At 40.8% G+C, this 22,484-nt stretch overlaps 1 long non-coding RNA gene across 1 annotated transcript in view; it reads left to right on the forward strand.

The window, feature by feature from the left end:
• LOC101907688 (uncharacterized) overlaps window positions 1-22,106 on the forward strand; it is a 47,580-nt gene extending 25,474 nt beyond the window's left edge. Inside the window, exon 4 of the long non-coding RNA XR_805800.4 lies at window positions 14,869-22,106. This is a non-coding gene — a long non-coding RNA (uncharacterized lncRNA). The remainder of the gene's footprint in view (window positions 1-14,868) is intronic.
• Window positions 22,107-22,484: the final 378 nt, after the last annotated feature.

A 22,484-nucleotide genomic window follows, 5' to 3' on the forward strand; every position in this document is an offset into this window, starting at 1 on the left:
CTCAGATATGCAGATGACACCACACTTACAGCAGAAAACAAAGAACTAAAGAGCCTCTTGATGAAAGGATGAAAGTGAAAGAGGAGAGTGAAAAAGTTGGCTTAAAACTCAACATTCAGAAAACTAAGATCATGGCATCTGGTCCCATCACTTCATGGAAAATAGATGGGGAAACAGTGGGAGACTATTTTCTTGGGCTCCAGAATCACAGCAAATGGTGACTGCAGCCATGAAATTAAAAGATGCTTGCTCCTTGGAAGGAAAGTTATGACCAACTTAGGCAGCATATTAGACAGTAGAGACACTACTTTGCCAACAAAGATCCATCTAGTCAAAGCTATGGTTTTTCCAGTGGTCATGTATGGATGTGAGAGTTGGACTATAAAGAAAGTTGAGCACCGAAGAATTGATGCTTTTGAAGTGTGGTGTTGGAGAAGACTCTTGAGAGTCCCTTGGACTGCAAGGAGATCCAACCAGTCCATCTTAAAGGAAATCAGTCCTGAATACTCTGAAGGACTGATGCTGAAGCTGAAACTCCAGTACTTTGGCTACCTGATGTGAAGAACTGGCTCATTTGAGAAGACCCTTATGCTGGGAAAGACTGAAGGTGGGAGGAGAAGGGGACAACAGAGGATGAGATGGTTGGATGGCATCACCGACTCAAGGGACATGAGTTTGAGTAAGCTCTGGGAGTTGGTGATGGACAGGGAAGCCTGGCGTATTGCAGTCCATAGCATTGCAAAGAGTCAAACATGACTAACTGAACTGAACTGAACTTAGAGTTCAGAAGATGAGGGTTTTTTTTCTTGCAATCATCAGCTCTGGGCTTAAAGAAAAAAAGGTTTTATGTGACTAAGATTAAGGAATGTAGAGACAGAAAAAAAAAAAAAAGACGTTTGTCCTTCCCTCCTCCTTGAGAATTCCAGACCCCTATCTCCTCTTTGAGAACCCCAAATCCCTTTCTCCTCCTAAGGAACCCCAGACTTCTTATCAACCTGCCTAGAAATTGACTCTCTCATTCCCCTGTTTTCTTTTAGGAGAATTACGTTGCCAAGGGAAAAGGGCGTTGTTTTCTTTCCATAACTATTTCCTGTTGTTGAGGGGCATTGTCCCTAAATTGTTGAGGCAACATATTCTCCTAACTCTCATATTGAGGGTCTCTGATCCAGGGGCCCCAAGTAATAGTTGGAGGAAGTTGTGGCACCTGTAGGGGCCTGGACAACCATTTGTAACTTAGAAGCTTTCAGAAAAAAATCCGGTTACACAGTTACAGATGTAAGGCAAAATAGTCATTAACCAAGCTAAAACATAATCAAAATTAAAAGTTATATTATGTCCATAGTTACATCAGTCCATCTGAGAATTGTTAGATGTCATCAAGAAGAGGTGTCACATATGATTTTTGTTGGTGAAGGTAGTTGCAGAGCTGAAGAAAGCCCTTTCTTTGAAGTGGAGAAACCCACCATGGAAAGCCTTCAATCGATGAGGAGGTTGAAAAGCTGAAAGCTGAGGCACATAGTTAATTCTAAGGCTTCAGGATCTATGACAGTTGCTATTGCCAAGTCACTTCAGTCGTGTCCGACTCTGTGTGATCCCATAGACGGCAGCCCACCAGGCTCCCCCGTCCCTGGGATTCTCCAGACAAGAACACTGGAGTGGGTTGCCATTTCCTTCTCCAATGCATGAAAGTGAAAAGTGAAAGTGAAGTCGCTCAGTCGTGTCCGACCCTCAGCGACCCCATGGACTGCAGCCTTCCACGCTCCTCCATCCATGGGATTTTCCAGGCAAGAGTACTGGAGTGGGGTGCCATTGCCTTCTCCGTCTATGACAGTATCTGTGTACAAAAACAGTCTGTCATTGAGATAATCCCATATTGGGCAGGGGGGCAGTTCGAGCCCTCATTAAAGGTATGGGTAAAACTTTAAACCTATGGTCTTGTGTTTCCTGAGTTAGCTTACACAGGTGCCTCATAATAATGTCATTAGACTTTTCAGCTTTCCTGAAGATTTGGGTCTCCAGGAACAGTGTAAGTGATATTCTATTCCTAGAGCTTTTGAGACCCCTTGAGTTACAGCAGCTTTAAAGGTGGAGCATTTTTGCTCTGAGCTTTAGAGTTTAAGATCCCACTTACATCATGAGAAATCAGTGCAGTAAGATTTTGCCCATTAGTAAACTTATGAGCTTTCAGTTCAGTTCAGTCGCTCAATCGTGTCCGACTCTTTTCAACCCCATGAATTGCAGCACGCCAGGCCTCCCTGTCCATCACCAACTCCCGGAGTTCACCCAAACTCATGTCCATTGATTTGGTGATGCCATCCAGCCATCTCATCCTCTGTTGTCCCCTTCTCCTCCTGCCCCCAATCCCTCCCAGCATCAGAGTCTTTTCCAATGAGTCAACTCTTTGCATGAGGTGGCCAAAGTATTGGAGTTTCAGCTTTAGCATCAGTCCTTCCAATGAACACCCAGGACTGATATCCTTTAGAATGGACTAGTTGGATCTCCTTGCAGTCCATGGGACTCTCAAGAGTCTTCTCCAACACCACAGTTCAAAAGCATCAATTCTTCGGTGCTCAGCTTTCTTCACAGTCCAACTCTCACATCCATACCTGACCACTGGAAAAACCATAGCCTTGACTAGACAGAACTTTGTTGGCAAAGTAATGTCTCTGCTTTTGAATATGCTATCTAGTTGGTCATAACTTTCCTTCCAAGGAGTAAGTGTCTTTTAATTTCATGGCTGAAATCACCTTCTGCAGTGATTTTGGAGCCCCCCAAAATAAAGTCTGGCACTGTTTCCACTGTTTCCCCATCTATTTCCCATGAAGTGGTGGGACCAGATGCCATGATCTTCGTTTTCTGAATGTTGAGCTTTAAGCCAACTGTTTCACTCTCCTCTTTCACTTTCATCAAGAGGCTTTTTAGTTCCTCTTCACTTTCTGCCATGAGGGTGGTGTCATCTGCATATCTGAGGTTATTGAGATTTCTCCCAGAAATCTTTTTTTTTTTATATTTTATTTTATTTTTTAACTTTACAATATTGTATTGGTTTTGCCATATATCAACATGAATCCGTCCAGAGTCTCCCAGCAATCTTGATTCCAGCTTGTTCTTCTTCCAGCCCAGAGTTTCTCATAATGTACTCTGCATATAAGTTAGAGCTTTAGGTATTAGCAAAACAATAGTAGCAATTACCCTTAAAGAATGTGGTCAGAACCTTTTTTCAGTAACAAACAAACAAAGCTCTGATCCTGTGGGCAAGCTCAAAGCAGGAGTCTGCAAGAGAGCAGTTTGAACACTCTTAAAAGCCTTTTAAGTCTCTGGGGAGCAAACCAACTTGTTGGTTTGGGCCTACTGAGTCTCAGTTATAAGTTTATATAAAGACCAGGCAAGTTCCCCATAACCCAGAATCCAAATTACAGTAAACTGTAATGCCCAAGAATCCTCTCAATTGTCTTAAAGTCATGTTTGGCTCATTTAGGAATTTCAGACGATAAAGTATAAGGATTAGATACTTACTATTTGTATATCTTGATGAAGTCTCCATTTATCATTTTACTTTTTTTACACCCAAAATAGGAATGTTGCAAGGACTATTACAGGAAATTAATAGCCCCTGTTCCTTTAAATTTTCAATGATGGGTTAAAAGGATTTTAACCCTTCCTTAACCTCAGACTTCAGTGGGTACTGCTTTTGATGTGGAAATAAGCGAGATTCATTGAGCTTGATAATGACAGGAACAGCATTTTGTGCTTGATTCACAGTTTTTCATCAGCCCACACTTTAGGATTTGCATTTTGTTCAGTTAAAAGAGTGGGTTCCATATTTATGAAAACAAAGGCCTGGACCTTGTTCAATACATCGTTCCCCAGAAGGAGTGAGGGAGACTCTGGCACAATCAGAAACTCATGAGAAAACAGCGTAGAATCTCAGTTGCAGCTTAAAAGGTGACTGAAATAATAGCATTTGGCTCATCCAGACAGCCCCATTACAGTAGTGGATCAGGAGTAAAGTGGCCCAGGGACTTCAGTGAGCACAAAGAAAGTTGCGCCAGTGTCCAAAAGAAAATCACCTGATTAGCCCTCCACAGTTATTAATACCCAGGGTTCCTCAGGTGTAATTAGGATGGGAGCTTGTGTAGGGACCCCCAGGCACCTTCAGTCAGTCCTGATTGTCTTAAGAATCCACCCCCTGGGGCCTACACCTTGGAGGGCGGTGTCTTCTCTAGTATGGTCCTTTGCAGACTGGACTTGGAGCTGAGGGCAGCTTAGATGCCTGAGGGCAATCCTGCTTGAGATGCCCCTCCTTTCCTCAGTAATGACAAGTCCATCCCTTTTCACCTGGGTTCCTCTGGGCATTTTTCCTCAGGCTGTTTCAGAGTGGCTCTAACAGCCATTGCTGGGGCTTCAGTCTTTTGTCTGGTTCTTTCTTTGCTTTTTTGTTTTCCTTCTTGTATTCTCTACCATAATATACCATCTAAACCAGCTATAACAATTTTTCTAAAGACTGATTTTGTCCAAACACCTGTTTTTGTAACTTATGGCAGATATCTGGAGCCGACTGAGTGAGACATCTATCTTTTAAGATTATTTCTCCCTCTGAACTTTTGGAATCAATGTCAGTAAACTTGTGGAGAGCCTCCTGTAGTCTATCTAGGAATTTACCAGGAGTTTTTCTTCTCTCTGTTCTATGTCAGTCAACTTAGCAGAGTCTAAAGTCTCATCATGCATGCTCACTTGAGTCCTTCAAGAATACATCTGACAAACTGGCTGTTATGGGAACCGCTTGGCTCCCAGTAGGGAGGAGGGCTAATTTGTGTTCCCTCTTTCCCCTTGTCTCAGTTCAAGCCATTCATCTCCAAAAGTAGTAGCTTCCCCCAAAACTCAAGCTCTAGAGTTAGGAGTCAGTGTCTGTCCGAAGACATGCATTATATCTCTCCAAGTAAGGTCATAAAGTAAAGTCAATCCCATAAATGCTTCTATGTACGTTTTGAATCCTCTTGATAGTCTCGACTGCAATTGGTACTGTTTGAAATTCTACCAAGACTGAGGCAACCCCTCCTGGAGGGGTACCCTGATTCTCAGCCTGTTCATTTGGGAGCCCCAGATATGGGGCAAAGTAAGAGGACAGAAAGGAGCTGACGGTTTCACACCCAAATCTGCACCCTTAGGACACAAGTCTGGCATGTCTCACAGGGAGATAAAGACCAACACTTATGTCACTTCTACCCATTTCCCTTGTTTCCTACAGAACTGGTCTAATTGTAAAACAGTATTAATTGAGACCTTTCAACCGGCCAGCATTTCTCGTCTTCCAAAGGGTACTGTGGCCATTCGATATCACAGAAGAAGATCAGGTTTGTCTTTTAAAGTTTGGGGGATCAAACCTGTCCCAGCTTTTAAAAATACATTTTAAAGGAGTGGTTCTGGAACTGTTAGCTCCCATCTGTAAGATAGAAAAAAGCGGCATCCACAGCTGTGGCTTTTTTCCCACCGGAAACATCCCTTCCTGTTCTAGATGGGGGTGTACACTGACTCTCCACCAAAGCTTTCCTTCCCTGGTCAGACTAAGCCTGTCCCTTACTGATGCAAGCACCATACTTGTCCCTCCCAGTTCTACTGCCGAGGTGGGGTGGAGATGCACAAGGGGTAGACCTGATGGCATACCAGATTGATTTTCAGTTCCTTACCGCCAAGACTTTTGTTTGATTTGCCCTTTTCTCTGATGCCACCCAGAGTGTAAGAGAGTAGCTTTCTGGAAGGTCTACTAGGGGAAGCATCCATGTTCCGTGTGCCGATGCACATTCCCAAGTACAGTCCTGAACACAATAGAACCATAGAGTTACAAAGGGATGAACAAAAAACCCCAAGATGTCTCTTCTGAGTGTCACCACACCAGTATATGTGAGAGCAAAAGGGGTTGTGGAGGGTTGGCCTGCAAGGAAAAACTGATTTCTGTCCTCAAGTTACTAGGACCAACCCTTCCAGTTCACAGATTCCACAAAAAGACCATCTAGGGAGTTGAGACACAAGCTCTCTAGCCTTCTTTGGTCTGCTAAGTTCTAGTACTACCAAAAGAAGAAACCCGTTTCATTTCCAGTCTGACCAGATCCTGAAATTCCCAATCTTTGTCCTCAAAAACCTCATGGTGACCAGCAATGCTTCTATCCACATAGATTGGAGGCACAGCCATGGCAAAGACTCACTTTCAGGTCTCTGGCCCCTGAGGCAGGCAGCCAAGAGAGTGACCTCTAACCTGAGAGACGTTCCTAAAGTCAGAGTTCTGTATCGCTCCCAAATGTACTCCTAGCAGGGCTAGGCCCTTTCATACATGGGGTCTAAGTAATACTACATAGTAACAGCATGGATCACAAGTCCGTTGAAAGTCTATGATCCAACAGATTAGGGTAGTAGTTCTAATTCCCCATGCAATTATGAAACCGTCAAAGAGACCAGGAAAAGCTGACCAAGAAAGGAAAGTTCAGTCCACAGGCTTCGCCCACTTCTGGCCACTCCCCTCGCAAGGATGTTGGGTATCTCTTGGCACTGGCAGGTGGGTATAAACCCCCGACAAGGCTCCCCTTTTGGGGGCTGCCTTCAGTCATTATGAGGCACCACGAAGTCACAGAGCAGGGTTCATCACTTGCTTCACACAGGGTGTGTCATTCATTCATGCAAGCACACGGTAGAGTTAGTAGGTTCAGTTCAGTTCAGTTGCTCAGTCGTGTCCAACTCTTTGCAACCCCATGAGCCGCAACACACCAGGCCTCTCTGTCCATCAGCAACTCCCGGAGTCCACCCAAACCCATGTCCATCGAGTTGGTGTTGCCATCCAACCATCTCACCCTCTGTCGTCCCTTTCTCTTCCTGCCCTCAATCTTTCCCAGCATCAGGGTCCTTTCAAATGAGTCAGCTCTTCTCATCAGGTGGCCAAAGTATTGGAGTTTCAGCTTCAACATCAGTCCCTCCAATGAACACCCAGGACTGATCTCCTTAAGGATCGACTGGTTGGATCTCCTTGCAGTCCAAGGAACTCTCAAGAGTCTTCTCCAACACCACAGTTCAAAAGTATCAATTCTTGGGTGCTCAGCTGTCTTTATAGTCCAACTCTCATATCCATACATGACCACTGGAAAAACCATAGCCTTGACTAGATGGACCTTTGTTGGCAAAGTAATGTCTCTGCTTTTGAATATGCTGTTTAGATTGGTCATAACTTTTCTTCCAAGGAGTAAGCGTCTTAATGTCATGGCTGCAGTCACCACCTGCAGTGATTCTGGAGCCCCCCAACCCCCACCAAAATAAGTCTGACACTATTTCCACTGATTCCCCATCTATTTGTCATGAAGTGATGGGACCGGATGCTATGATCTTAGTTTTCTGATTGTTGAGTTTTAAGCCTACTTTTTCACTCTCCTCTTTCACTTTCATCAAGAGGCTCTTTAGTTCTTCTTCACTTTCTGCCATAAGGGTGGTGTCATCTGCGTATCTGAAGTTATTGATATTTCTCCTGGAAATCTTGATTCCAGCTTGTGCTTCTTCCAGCCCAGCATTTCTCATGATGTACTCTGCATATACGTTAAATAAGCAGGGTGACAGTATGCAGCCTTGACATACTCCTTTCCTGATTTGGAACCAGTCTGCTGTTCCATGTCCAGTTCTAACTTGCTTCTTGACCTACATACAGATTTCTCAGGAGGCAGGTCAGGTGGTCTGGTATTCCCATCTCTTTCAGAATTTTCCACAGTTTATTGTGATCCACACAGTCAAAGGCTTTGGCATAGTCAATAAAGCAGAAGTAGATGTTTTTCTGGAACTCTCTCGCTTTTTCAATGATCCAACGGATATTGGCAGTTTGATCTCTGATTCCTCTGCCTTTTCTAAAACCAGCTTGAATATCTGGAAGTTCACAGTTCACGTACTGTTGAAGCCTGGCTTGGAGAATTTTGAGCATTACTTTGCTAGCGTGTAAGATGAGTGCAATTGTGTGGTAGTTTGAACATTTTCTGGCATTGCCCTTCTTTGGGATTGGAATGAAAACTGACCTTTTCCAGTCCTGTGGCCACTGCTGAGTTTTCCAAGTTTGCTGGCATATTGAGTGCAACACTTTCACAGCATCATCTTTCAGGATTTGGAATGGCTCAACTGGAATCCCATCATCTCCACTAGCTTTGTTCGTAGTGATGCTTTCTAAGGCCCATTTGACTTTGCATTCCAGGATGTCTGACTGTAGGTGAGTGATCACACCCTTATGGTTATCTGGGTCGTGAAGATCTTTTTTGGATAGTTCTTCTGTGTATTCTTGTAACTTCTTCTTAATATCTTCTGCTTCTATTAGGTCCATACCATTTCTGTCCTTATTGTGTCCATCTTTGCATGAAATATTCCCTGGGTATCTCTAATTTTCTTGAAGAGATCTCTAGTCTTTCCCTTTCTATTGTTTTAGGGAAGTCCCTGGAAGGGACATTTGAAATTGAGAGGAAGTAGTGCTCCACCCAGCCTCCTTTCCCTGCTAACAAAGGCAACAACTTTTTTCCCAGGCATGTAGGGAGGCCTAAAGTTTCAGCAGTAAAATGACACATTTCCCCTCATTCTAATCCACCCCTGGAGCAAAACAAATTAAGCACTCATAATACCCAGCAGAAAACTGTTCATTTTGGATTCACTGAACAAAGAAGGAAATAGTGTATCCATCCTGCTTTCTTGTAGCACTGCATCCAGGGGCCCTTCCTCCTTTGGGATATCTGTGGCTAGCACAGGGTATGGGGATGGTAACTCTTAAAGAACAAGTGCTTGGTAGCCTCTGAATTCTTATCCAGAGATTCTTGGGTAGGAGGGGTGGTTTATTTTAGGGAAAAACCAAAGAACAGAGTGGGACCATCCAAGAGTATGGGATTCACATGCCAGGTGACACAAAAGAACTTGCTTATCTTTGGTCCATTCTCCTCATGGATACTACATCGGAAACTAGAATTCATTTTTTTTTTCTTTTTTTTAAATAAGCTTTCCATTTTATAGTATTAAATTTATAGAAAATTTTAGATGGTTTGCAATGGTAGTAAATAGAATTCCCATATATTCCAAACTCAGTTTCCCCTATTAGTAATATCTTATGTTAGTGTGGTACACTTATTATAATTAACTAAACAATGCTGCTAAGCACTTCAGTCGTGTCCGACTCTGTGCGACCCCATAGATGGCAGCCCACCAGGCTCCCCCGTCCTTGGGATTCTCCAGGCAAGAACACTGGAGTGGGTTGCCATTTCCTTCTCCAATGCATGAAACTGAAAAGTGAAAGTGAAGTCGCTCAGTCGTGTCCGACTCTTAGCGACCCCATGGACAGCTGCCTACCAGGCTCCTCCATTCATGGTATTTTTCAGGCAAGAGTACTGGAGTGGGGTGCCATTGCCTTCTCCGAACTAAACAATAATGATACATTATTATTAACTAAAGTCTACATGGACTTCCTTGGAAACTCAGCAGTAAAGTAAATGCCTGAAATGCAGGAGACTTGCATGAGATACGGGTTTGATCCCTGGGTCTGGAAGATCCTTGAAGTAGGAAATGGCAACCCACTTCAGTATTCTTGCTTGGGAAAGCCTAGGGATAGAAGAGCCTGGCAGGCTACAGTCCACGGGGTTGCAAAAGAGGCAGACAGAAATGAGTGACTAAACAACAACAATACCTTATTCAAACCTGTTTTGCTTTTTTCCTTTTAGTTTTATTGAGAAATAGTTGACGTATGTCATTGTATTAGGTTTAAGTTGTACAGCACGATAGTTTGGTTTACATGTATTGTGAAGTGATTACCACATATTAGTTAACATCCGTCATCTCATATAGATATGATAAAAACAAAGAAGAAAATTCTCCTTATGATGAGAACTCTTAGGCTTTACTCTCTTAACAGCATATCTATATATCATATAGCAGTATTAACTATAGTCATCATGTTGTACATTACATCCCTAACATTTATTTATCTTATGACTAGAAGTTTGTACCTTTTTACCACTTTTCCTCTAAGTCTCCCTCTCTTTGATCCCTCCCCTGGTAATCACAAATCTGTTTTCTTTTTCTGTGAATTTGGTGTTTTGTTTATTTTGATCTTTTAGATTCCACATATAAATGAGATCACACAGTTTTGGTCTTTCTTTGTCTTCTTTATTTCACTGAGTATAATGCCTTCAAGATCCATCCATGTTGTCACAAATAGTAGGATTTCCTTGTTTTTTATGTCTTAATAGTATTCCATTGTGTGTATATATCACAGTTTATATATTCACCCATTGAATGGACTCTTGGGTTGTTTTTGTGTCTTGGCAACTATACATAATGCTGCAATGAACATTGGGGGCTGATATCTTTTTGAGTCAATGTCTTCATTTCCTTTGGAAATATTCCCAGAAGTGGAATTGCTAGATCATTTGGTAGTTTTATTTTTAACTTTTTGAGGAACCTCCATACTGTTTATCGTAGTGTTTGCAGCAATTTACATTCCCACCAATAGTGAACAAGAGTTCCTTTTTCTCCACATCCATGCCAGCATTTATTATTTCTTGCCTTTTTGATGATGGCCATTCTAACAGGTATGAGGCGATCAGATTTGCTTGTTGCTGCTGTTCAGTTGCTAAGTTATATCTGATTCTTTGCCACCCCATGGACTATAGCACACCATGCTCCACTATCTCCCTGAGTTTGCTAAAATTCACGTCCATTGAGTTGGTGATGCTAGCTAACCATCTCATTGTCTGCCGGCCCCTTCTCCTTTTGCCTTCAATCTTTCCCAGCATCAAGGTCTTTTGCAGTGAGTCAGCTGTGTGCATCAGGTGGTCAAAGTATTCGAGCCTCAGCTTCATCACCAGTCCTTCCAATTTAGTTTTTACCAAATGCCCTTTTTCTGTTCCAGGATTCCATCCAGGATACCTCATTACATTTACTTGTTATAGTTTCTTAGGCTCCTCTTGGCTGCGTCACTTGCTCAGAACTTACCTTGTTTTTGGTGACCTGGACAGTTTTGAGGAGAATTGGTCAAGTATTTTATGGGATGTCTCTCAACTTCTTTGTCTGATGTTTTTCTCATAATTAGACAGGGATTATGGCCTTTGGGGATGAAGACCAGAGAAGTAGGTTACCATTTTTTGTCACATCATTTCAAGAGTACCTACCATTAACACAACTTATCACTACTAATGTTAACCTTGATCACTTGGCTGAGGTAATATTTGCTAGGTTTTTCCACTGTAAAATTACTCTTCCCCTCCCCGCCGCTTTCCATGTTTTTCTGTTTAGGAAGTTACTGTGTGCAGCTTGCGTGTAAGGAGTGGGAAGTTATGCTCCACCTCCTTGAGGGCAGAATATCTACATAAAGTATTTGGGATATTTTTGCCCAGGAGATGTCTCGTCTCTCTCACTTACTTATTTTTACAGTCACTTATTTATATCACCCAGTGACTTTTGCTTATATATATCTTTAAAAACTTTATTTATTTTAATTGGAGGATAATTACAATATTGTGATGGCCTCTGCCATACATCTCCAGGAATCGGCCATAGGTGTACATGTGTCCCCTTACATGTGCTTTTTCACCTGGCTGCATGCTTAGAATTTAGAAGGAGGAAACTCAAATTGGATTCTAATGGATATTTGTTTTATATGTTGGTTATACTGATTTGATTATTTTGTTGTTTGCATTGTTCCTACTCCGACCCTGAGGATCTTTTTCAGTTGGTTCCCAATGGTCTCTTTGACATAGCCCCATCTTTGTCTTATTGTGCTTTTCTGTTTTATTTTGTTTGTTTGCATTTTAGCACCTCCTTACTTTCTGGCACTACAAGATGCTGCAGTCACACCTTGTGTATCCTCTTCCAATCCTAGAACGAGTCATTTTTCCAAAGAGCTAGAGATCATTCTTGATTTGCACATTTGCATCTACAACAAACTCATTAGGAAGTGGTGAGAGAGATTTGGAGCAGAAGGGGTAGGACCCTATTTCTTACTGATTTAACTGTTTTACCTTGCTTAATCCCCTGCCAAAGTTTGAAGCCTGTATTTGCTTCCTAGTGTTGCTGTAACATGTTATTTCTTATGGCTGCTGTTGGAGAAGGCAATGGCACCCTACTCCAGTACTCTTGCCTGGAAAATCCCATGGAAGGAGGAGCCTGGCGCACTGCAGTCCATGGGGTCGCTAAGAGTCAGACATGACTGAAGTGACTTAGCAGCAGCAGCAGCAGCATGGCTGGTGTAACAGATTACATGTTGGCAGGGGTGTATTTATTCTGAAGGTTCTAGGGGAGAATCAGTTCTTTGCCTTTTTAAACTTTTCATGGGTATCTGCATTCCTTAGCTCATGGCCCACTTCGCAATGGCATCTTGCTGCTGCTGCTGCTGCTGCTGCTAAGTCGCTTCAGTCGTGTCTGACTCTGTGCGACCCCATGGACGGCAGCCCACCAGGCTCCCCCATCCCTGGGATTCTCCAGGCAAGAACACTGGAGTGGGTTGCCATTTCCTTCTCCAATGCATGAAAGTGAAAAGTGAAAGTGAAGTCGCTCAGTCGTGCCTGACTCTTCGAGACCCCATGGACTGCAGCCTACCAGGCTCCTCCGTCCATGGGATTTTCCAGGCAAGAGTTTTGGAGTGGGTTGCCATTGCCTTCTCCAGCATCTCACTAACCTCTGCTTAATCGCTAGCCAGTCTCCTCTTTCTCTCTCTCCAGCCTTCTTCTTCCATCTTTTAAGGACCCTTGTTGTAACACTGATCCCACCTAGATTATCTAGAATAATATTCCTATTTTAAAGTCTTTAAAGTTCCTTCTGCCATATAAGGTAACATATTCACAGGTTCTGGGGATTAAAACATGAACATCTTTGGAGGGTCTATATTCTGTCTATCACAGAATCCTAAAACCAAAAAGTGACATTTGCCGATGAATCACAGTTTTAGCTGTTTCCTTTATACCATGCAAGATATTCCAAATCTAAACATTTTCAACAGTTTCAATCATTTCTCCTTTTCCCCCAAAGAGCTAATAATGTTGTTAATATTATTTAATAAACTTTCCTAAAAACTTATGTCACTTTTTGGTGTTTTGCCCCAAAGAGTAGCACAGTTTTCCTCACTAATTCCAGTGCTATTTTCCCCCAGTAGAAATTTAGAACACGTGGGTTAAGTAGTTTATGTGAGTGACTTCCTACTCTGACCAAATGATCTCTCAACAAGAAAAGCTAAAGCCTTTATCCAAGTACACAGGGTCATTACACATGATGAAATACATTCATTTGGGGGTTTCCCAGGAGGTGCAGCGATAAAGAATCCTCCTCCCAATGTAGGAGACACAAGAGACTCAGGTTTGATCTCTGGGTCAGGAGGAGGAAATGACAACCCATTCTAGTATTCTTGCTTGGTAAATGCCATAGACAGAGGAGCCTAGTGGGCTACGGTCCAGGGGGTTGCAAAGAATCAGACATGACTGAGCAAACACGCACACACATATGCACACTGTATACATGTTACACGTGATGATAGGGTCATGAAGTCTCTCAAAGCCTATTTATTCCTTCTGCATCTTTTCCATACTGCAAGTATAAGCCACATCAGTCAATTACATAGATCAGAGAATTTCCAACTATATGTCCTATAAGATGGACCCAATATATTAGACTTAACGTTAAATAATTGTGGAGTTTTTCCCATGGAAAAAAAGTTATAGTAATGAATAGAATGTTATACATTTAAGTGTTTTTCATTAATTTTCCTTAACACTGGTACCTCCTACTGTTTGTCTGTTGGCACATGCTAGCCGACAACAAAAGAAATGAACAAGAAGCCAAGTAATATTACTAGAAAAGTTCAGAGATAAGAGATAACAAATCATGTCTAGATTGATAGCGTATAATGCTTTTCTATAATTTTATGTTGCATACATAGAAATATTTTGCTAGTCAAAATGCTTTCTTATGTACAGAACTCTGTATGCAAAGGATAAATATCTTTCCCTAAATATGATGGAGCCATCTACTATTTCTTCATTGTACTGAAGAGTCTTTACAAAAAGAAGCCATTTCTGTGTTGTGAAAGACTAATATAATTTTGGAGAGGCAAGAATATGGGCGTTGGAGCTATGTCAATATGAGTATGAACATCTTACCAGCTGCGTGACTTCAAATATATTGCTTAACTAAACAATTTGAATTAGGAATTACGTTAGGTTATTTGCAGAAGATCACAGTTAAAGCAACTTAAATATGAAAGCATCTTATTTCTTCCCCAAAATAGAGAAGTGAAGAGGTAGGCAGTTTGGGACTGGTGTAGTGTCTCTTCGATTATGAAGTTTCTAGGTTCTTCCTTTTGCATCCCCCACCATCTTTAGTATGCAGCTTCCATATTCCAGGTCACTCGTGGTCTGCTGTGGCCTCTGATGCTCTAGCCACCTCATCTGCTTTCCAAGCAGCAGGAAGGATAAAGAGCAGACAAAATGTTTCAGGAAGCCCTGCCCAATGACTTCTGCCTCTGTCTATCTGGCTGCTCCTCTCTGCAAGGGCAATGGAAAACAGTTTTTTAACTGGACAGACTGCTCAGAATTTGGAAAGAGAGAATCACATTGGGTTCTGTGGCAGAGATGCCTAAACAACCCCTAACACCCAAGATTTCCTTCTTCTTTTAGTAATAGAATCACCACCTTACCTACCCACCACTGGTTTTACCTGGCTAGTGGCTACTAAGCAGAGGCTATATTTTTCAGCCTCTCTTGCAGTTAGTTGTAGCCATGTGACCATGACCTTTCTGGACCATGTGAACTGAAGTGTCTATCTGCAATTTCCTGAGAAAAGGAACTGCCTGTCCTTCAACTTCCCTCTTCCTCCTTCCCACAGGCTTGGACATGCCTGGGTAGCGGTGAGCCAGCTTTTACGATACAGCTGAGGATAACACTCTTGACAGTGATCAAGTAGCAGGAAAGTACTGGGTTCCTGGATAACTGTGTGAGGCACAGCCACCTGCTATCCTGGACCTTTGGTGTATCTATGTTGTGTTTTATGAGAGAGAAATAAGCCTCCACTTTATTCAAGTCACAGTATTTTGGTATTTCTTTGTTATAGCAACTTAGCCTATGTCCTATTGTGCCTCAATTTATTTTTCTGTAACATACCAATAGAATTATGTTCTCCAATGAGTTATTGTGAGGAAAGAAATATAAGTAAGACACCTGGGCTGTGGTTATTATATGTGATCGGTATTGACAAGTTTCACAAGAGAGTTCTGAAGAGGTGTCTAAAGAACTTGGGAGGATGTAGTACCAGTGTAATGGAGGCCCATTCCATGTGATTGGATCTTGATTTAGCAACAAAAGCATAAGAACAATAAATGCCTTGAATTTAAATGTGAGCAAGCTAGTTAAAACGTTTAGAAATACTACCTGAGGAAGATTTGGGAGAATGGCATTTAAATATGTAAAATATCATGTATGAAACGAGATGCCAGTCCAGGTTCAATGCACGATACTGGATGCTTGGGGCTGGTGCACTGGGACGACCTGGAGGGATGGTATGGGGAGGGAGGAGGGCTCAGGAGGGGGAGCACACGTATACCTGTGATGGATTCATTTTGATGTTTGGCAAAACTAATACAATTACGTAAAGTTTAAAAATAAAATAAAATTAAAAAAAAAAAAAAAAAGAAATACTACCTGAAACATTTTCCCTTCCTAACAATTTGGATTGTTTCCCTGCCTGAGGCTGACATGAGGGAGGGACAGAATGCTTGGAGGATGAATCAGTGGTAGATACCAGACAGATCCTCCAAAAGAGAAGGTGGAAACAGCCTTCCCTTGGCAGGCTTCAGAAGTGGGATCCAGGAAGGAGCCTCAGGACAGTGTGGGTTTCTTCCTTTGCTCTTATGAGGGGGGAAAAACAGTCAGCAGGAAGTGTGAATTCTGCATTGACAAAAATTTAATTTAAATTCAGTTGGGATGATCCCGTGGAGAAGCTAATGGCTACCCGCTCCAGTAATCGTGCCTGAATTCCATGGACAGGGAAGCCTGGAGGGCTACAGCCCATTGGGTTACAAAGCATCGGCCGTGCCTTTTACAAAGTCAGAGAGCGACTTTCACAAAGACATAAACACGTTGTTTTCTCTGCTATTAGCAGCAGTAGAGGCTTGAGTCTAAGATAGAATTAGTTGTGAAAAATAACTGGGGTCACAAAGAGTCTGACACAACTCAGCGACTGAACAACAACAATGAACATTATATTCCTTTGCACACCTGAGTCATGGCATGTAAATTTCTACCCTGCTAGATGACACAAGGTTAATACAAAAAAAAAAAAAAACACCCCACTATTATAGGTCAATGTCATTTATGAATATGGATTCCATAATCTTATAACATTGGCAAATTTAATCCTTTAAGATAGTTTTAAAAAATACATCACATCCAACAAATGCAAATGTGAAAAGATTTTAAATTAGAAGTTTCAGCCAGAAACCCTGAGGCAGTAGATATTAAATAACATGGTTGTCAGTAGACTCTATGGTAAGAATTTCAGAGTAGAGTAAAAAACCAGTTTCATAGTTTCCAACTCTTTCACCCTCAGGGTGTAAAGGCTGTTGGTGCAGGACTTTTAAAGAGGACTTTTCTGGACAGAGCTATGCTATTTCTCTCCTCCTCCCTCTCAGTGAGTAGGGGTAGGGCGTTCATTCCTGTTCTCAAGTCATGAGAGAGCTATTTCACGGGGACCATCTGGATACCTTGGTGTAACTCCTCCAGGTAGTAGACCAGTCTCTGACTCATGCCTGGAACGTGTAAGAGGCAGAGATGGCCGGGCTAGGTGATGCTGTCACAAAGTTGAAGGGGTAATGAATCAAGTGGGCTGCATGGAGGGAGAACTGGTTTAAATCCTTTTAAATCCTGCCCAAGAGAACTGTCTGAAGGAGCCAGGGGACCCCCCCAGAAAGACCCAGTGTAGCGTGGGCCACCAAAAAACAAATGCTGAGGTGGGGAGCAGTCAGTGGAAGGGAAATCATGTCACCTGCATTGTGGTAGGAACAACAGAAATGTTCCCTCTGGGGGCCTTTGCAGAATCCTTAAAGCTACTTCAGGAGAGAAAGAGTCATCTTTGAATATCTGCCAATCCCAGAGAGCTTGAAACTGTTTAACTATTTAAATACTATTTATTTGGTTTCTCTCCCAAACCTGAGAGCCAGCTGGAAGAGAAGGAAATAGATACTCTAGGCAGAAAATGAGAATATAACCACGTCCCTACTTCCTTCTATTCCTGCTGTAAATGTTCATGCAGAAGGTCCAAGTTAGGGAAGGAAAGGAGTTTTTACTTTAAGGAAAGCTTGACAATTTGATCAGTATTTAGAATTGGGCATTCTAATGCCTGGACAGGGGATCTTCTCTGGTGGTTCAGACAGTAAAGCGTCTACGACAGAGACTCTCATGACCATGAGAACTTCTATTATCTAAGAGTCATGTGTATGCCCAAGATTTATTGGAACGGAGTGGAAAAATTCCCCAGTGAATAAGATTTAAAGGCACATTGTGAATCAGATCCAAAAAGCATAAACTTTGTAAAAAATTGGTAAATTAAATTCATGAGAATTTGAAATTTGGGGAATGTATCTACACAACAGAATGCTATTCAGCAAAAAAGCGTGTGAGCTACTAGCGACTAAATAACAGGTACAGAAATATGAGTGAATCATAAAAACAATACGCTCAGGGAAAACAGCCAGACACAAAAGCATATGTACTATATGATTTCATTACATAAAATTCTAGAAAAGGGAATATCAAACTACAGTGACAGGAACCAGATCAGTGATTGCTTGGGGGCTACAATGTTCATCATAGCACTATTCATAATCACCCCAAAATAGAGACAACCCAAATGTCCATCAGCTGATGCATGCATAAATAAAATGTGGTATAGCCATACAGTGGCATGTTATTTGATAATAAAAAGGAATAAGACACAGATACATGCTACAACCTAGATAATCACTGAAACATCATGCTAAGTGAAAGGAGCCAATTACATGGACCACATGTGTGACGCCACTTACATGAATTGTCCAGAACAGGCATATCTGTAGTGACAGAAAGTAGAATCATGGTTGTCTCAGGCTGCAGGAAGAGTTGGGGTAAAAAGGGTTACAAGGTTTCTTTTGGGGGTGATAAAAATGTTCCAAAATTTATTTTAGGGATGATTGTGCTACTCTGTGAATATACTAAAAAAACATTGAATTGTACTTTTTAAATGTGAAATGTCTCTCAATAAAGATGTGGATTATCTCTCAACAAAGTTAATACCCCAAAAATGTTGGAGATGATTGGAAATCCTTTTATAGAAGAGTCAAGTTGAATTCTTACCAATACCACTAAAAATATATATTTCTAATAAATTAAAAACCTAAATATAAAAAAATGCTAAAAGGGACTTCCCTGGTGATCCAGTGGTTAAGATTCTGCACTTCCAATGCAGGGTGTACAGGTTCGATTCCTGGTCTGGGAACTAAGATTCTATATGCCATGAGGTGCCGCCAAAAAAAAAAAAAAAGAATGCTATTTTTTTAAGTCATGAATTTATTAGGAAAAAAATTGTAGAAAAATGTTAATGGCCTTAGGAGTAAGGAACATCTTACAGAAGATTCAAAGAGAAAAAGTGTATAAAAGTGATGCATTTGACTATATAAGTAATAAAAACTTTAAAACAATAAATACCTTTATGACATCTAAAGCTTAAGGTATATAATAGACCAAGAGAAAATAGTTTTAAGTATCTGAGAATTAAGATTAATAATGCATAAAAAACTGCTATCATTAATTAAAAAAGGTAAAGAAAATAGGATACCAACAATTTACAACTGGGAAAACACAAGTGCTAATATACATACTAAAATATACATTTGAGCAACTCTCCTAGGAATCAGAGAAATTACATTTAAAATAAAAAATTCTGGGACTTTCTTGGTGGCCCAATGGTTAGGACGCTGCCCTCTCTCTGCCAAATGTCCAGGTTCAGTTGCTGGTTGGGAACTAAAATCCTATAAGCTACATGGCATGGCCAAAAAGTAAATAAATAAAAATTTCACCCATCAGATTCTTGAGAAATTTAAAAGATTATTAAAACTGTTAAGAAGAATATGAAAAACTTTCACAGAGGTCACAGGTAATTTTCAAAAAGACTGCAAGTAGAAATATAAATTGGTGCAGCCTCTTTGGAAGGCAAACTGGCAGCACAGACTGAAATTTTAAATGTGTGTATTCTGTGATTTAGGAAATCCCCCTCTGGGCTTCTCTGGTGGCTCAGATGGTAAAGAATCCACCTGCAATGCAGGAGACCTGGGTTTGATCCCTGGGTTGGGAAGATCCCCTGGAGGACAGCATGGCAACCCGCTCCAGTATTCTTGCCTGGAGAATCCCCATGGACAGAGAAGGCTTGTCGGCTGCAGTCCATAGTGTCACAAAGAGTCAGACACGACTGAGTGACTAAGCACACACACACACCTCTAGGCATCTACCAGAGTAAAGCATTTACCCAAGTGCACAAAATGCTTGTATAAAGGAGTTTACTGTAGCATTGCCTTCATAGGACAAACTGGAAACAATCTGAAGTCTATTAGAGGTAGACTGGCTATGCAAAATTTAAAAGAAAAGGTTGATTTCTATCTACAGAGAATGAGCTCCAGGATTTATAACTGGGTGACAAAACAAAGCTAGGGAACAATGTTTGCTATGATGAAAGTGAAAGTGAAAGTCAACCAGTCCTGTCCAACTCTTTCGGACCTCATGGACTGTAGCCCACCAGGCTCCTCTGTCCATGGAATTCTTCAGGCTAGAATACTGGAGTGGATAGCCTTTCCCTTCTCCAGGGGATCTTCCTAACCCAAGGATTGAACCTGGGTCTCCCACATTGCAGGCAATTCTTTACCAACTGAGCTACCAGAACTACCAGGTTTAATAAAAGTAAACTCACATAAAACAATGTTATCTGCAGGTTTATCTTATTTAAAACATTAGAGAAAGTCTGATACTATTGAACTGAAAATAATAGCGAATGGTTGCTTAAATTAACATGATATTGAATGTTTTCTAGTAAAGAAATTGCTCTAAGCCCTTTGTAACATTTAACACATTCAAGCTTACAACAACTCTATAAGGTGAAATGAGGTTAAATAACTTGGCCAGAGTCATGAATAAGTTGCAAAATCCAGATTCAAACTTGGACACTCTAGCTCCAAGAGTTATCAATCTTAACTTTGGTTATGTGTGGGAAGCGGGACTGGGACTGGGGTATGGTTGGTATGGACCATGGGAAGGCAACCATGGCCTAATTTGTAATGTCTTTATTTTGTACTAAGTATAAAAACACATAAAGGAAAGCTAAACAATGAATTCAGGATGATTGTTACAGATGGGGAAAGTGAAATAGAAATAAAATCAATGTGGAGTGTGCAGAAGGTGCATGAACTTTTTGTGTCAATAAAAATTCATTTAAAAAGAAATATGACAATTTACCAATGATTAAGCAGATTAGAGAGAGAACTCTGATCCCACTTAATTCATTATTCTTAGAAAAGACATAAGCGTTAACTTATCAGAATGCTTTGAAAACTGGAGATGACTACTTTCTGACACAACAATGAATAAAATGCTCTTAATTTGCAAACTATAGTATGTTAAAGTTGAGATTCAGACAAAATTTAAGCACCTCTTTCTTAAGTATTATCATAAACTATCTTTCCAACCCTTCCCTCCCCTCCTCCTACAAATGATAGGAGAAATCCATGCTCCACTTCCTGCCCATGTTTTGCTGAGTTCCCATTTTATCCTCTGCTCAAGATGTTTGCACCCCACTTCTTTGGTTCACTTAGTCCTTCGGGAACCATCTGCACCTAATCAATACGCAGCATGCAGGCCTTTAACATGTGTTAACAGATTTGGGAAAGATTGAAGACAAGAGGAGAAGTGGACAACAGAGGATGAGATGATTGGATGGCATCACCAATTCAACGCACATGAGTTTGAGCAAGCTCTGGGACATGGTGAAGGACAGGGAAGCCTGGCATTCTGCAGTCCATGGGGTCTCAAAGAATCGGACGTGACTGAGCAACTGAACAACAGCAACAAACAAATCTGGAATGACTGCAGTAGAAATCTCTCTTTTTTTTTTCCTTTGCAGTAGAAATCTTATCCAACAGGAATCAGGACTGGAAATGGAACAATTCAGTTAAAGTCAGAAATCACAAAATGTGGTCTATATTTACACTAAATATTTTTGACTTCAAGCATATTTATACATTCATTCACCAACGTTATAATGTAAAGAAAGGTTGAGAAGGAGGATTGAATCCCTGCATTAACTTTCTTGAACATACAACATTCACAACATGCATTTTTATGATTTAAGTTTGGCTTTCTTTAAAGTGGAGCAAGAACTTAAACACACCTGGGAAAGAAATCTGTGTACAGGACTTTAAATTACTTAGAATTATTTATCCAGCTTCTTACAATTGTTTTACCCACACTTATTTCAATGGTAGCTTTTGTTTTTTTCACTAACACAGTCTTCATTGAATTTTTTCAAAGCATTCCACTAAGTTTAAAAACAATTTAATGAAATGATGCAAACACAGAAGGAAAATAGAAAGGGCACCTGTTCCCACACTCAGCTGTATGATTGTTACCATTTTGCTGTACTTGGTTCAGGTTTTTAAAAAAGGAATTAATATTACAGATAGAATTGGAACCTTCTGCACAGTCCACATTGATTTTATTTCTATGTCACCATCTGTAACAATCATCCTGAATTCACTGTTTAGCTTTCCTTTATGTGTTTTTATACTTAGTACATACATGTACCAATATTTATATAGCTTTGTCTTACATGTTTTGACTCTATGTGTAAATTGTATCATGCTGTATTTTTCTCTCATCATTATGTGTTTGAGATTTATCCTTGTTGCTATTTGTAGCTCTAGTTTACTCATTTGAACTGTTGCATTGTATTCTATTTTGCAAATATTCCAAAACGTATTTATTTTCTCTCTGGTTGACTATTTGGGTTATTTCCATTTTCTCCCCCAATAAACAATACTGCGCTGATCATTCCTTCATATATCTCCTTGTATATATATGTGAAAGTTTCCCTAGCAAATATAATAAGAAATGGAATATGGGGGATTTCCTGGTGTCTAGTGGCTAAGACGCCACACTCCCAACGCAGGGGCCTCAGGTTCCATCCCTGGTCAGGAAACTAGATTCCACATACTGCAACTTGAACAAAAGATCCTGCATGGTGCAACTAAAGATCTCACATGCTGTAACTAAGACCTAGCACAACCAAATAACATGAATAAATAAATAAATATTTTTTAAAATTTAGTAAAAAAGAAATGGAATTTTGGTGTCAAAGGGCATGCACATCTTCACATATATTGTCAAATTATTTTCTAATATGGTTTTAACAATTTATGCTTTCACTAG

Source organism: Bos taurus, chromosome 3 (genome assembly GCF_002263795.3).
Source record: "Bos taurus isolate L1 Dominette 01449 registration number 42190680 breed Hereford chromosome 3, ARS-UCD2.0, whole genome shotgun sequence".
Classification (NCBI taxonomy): domain Eukaryota; kingdom Metazoa; phylum Chordata; class Mammalia; order Artiodactyla; family Bovidae; genus Bos; species Bos taurus.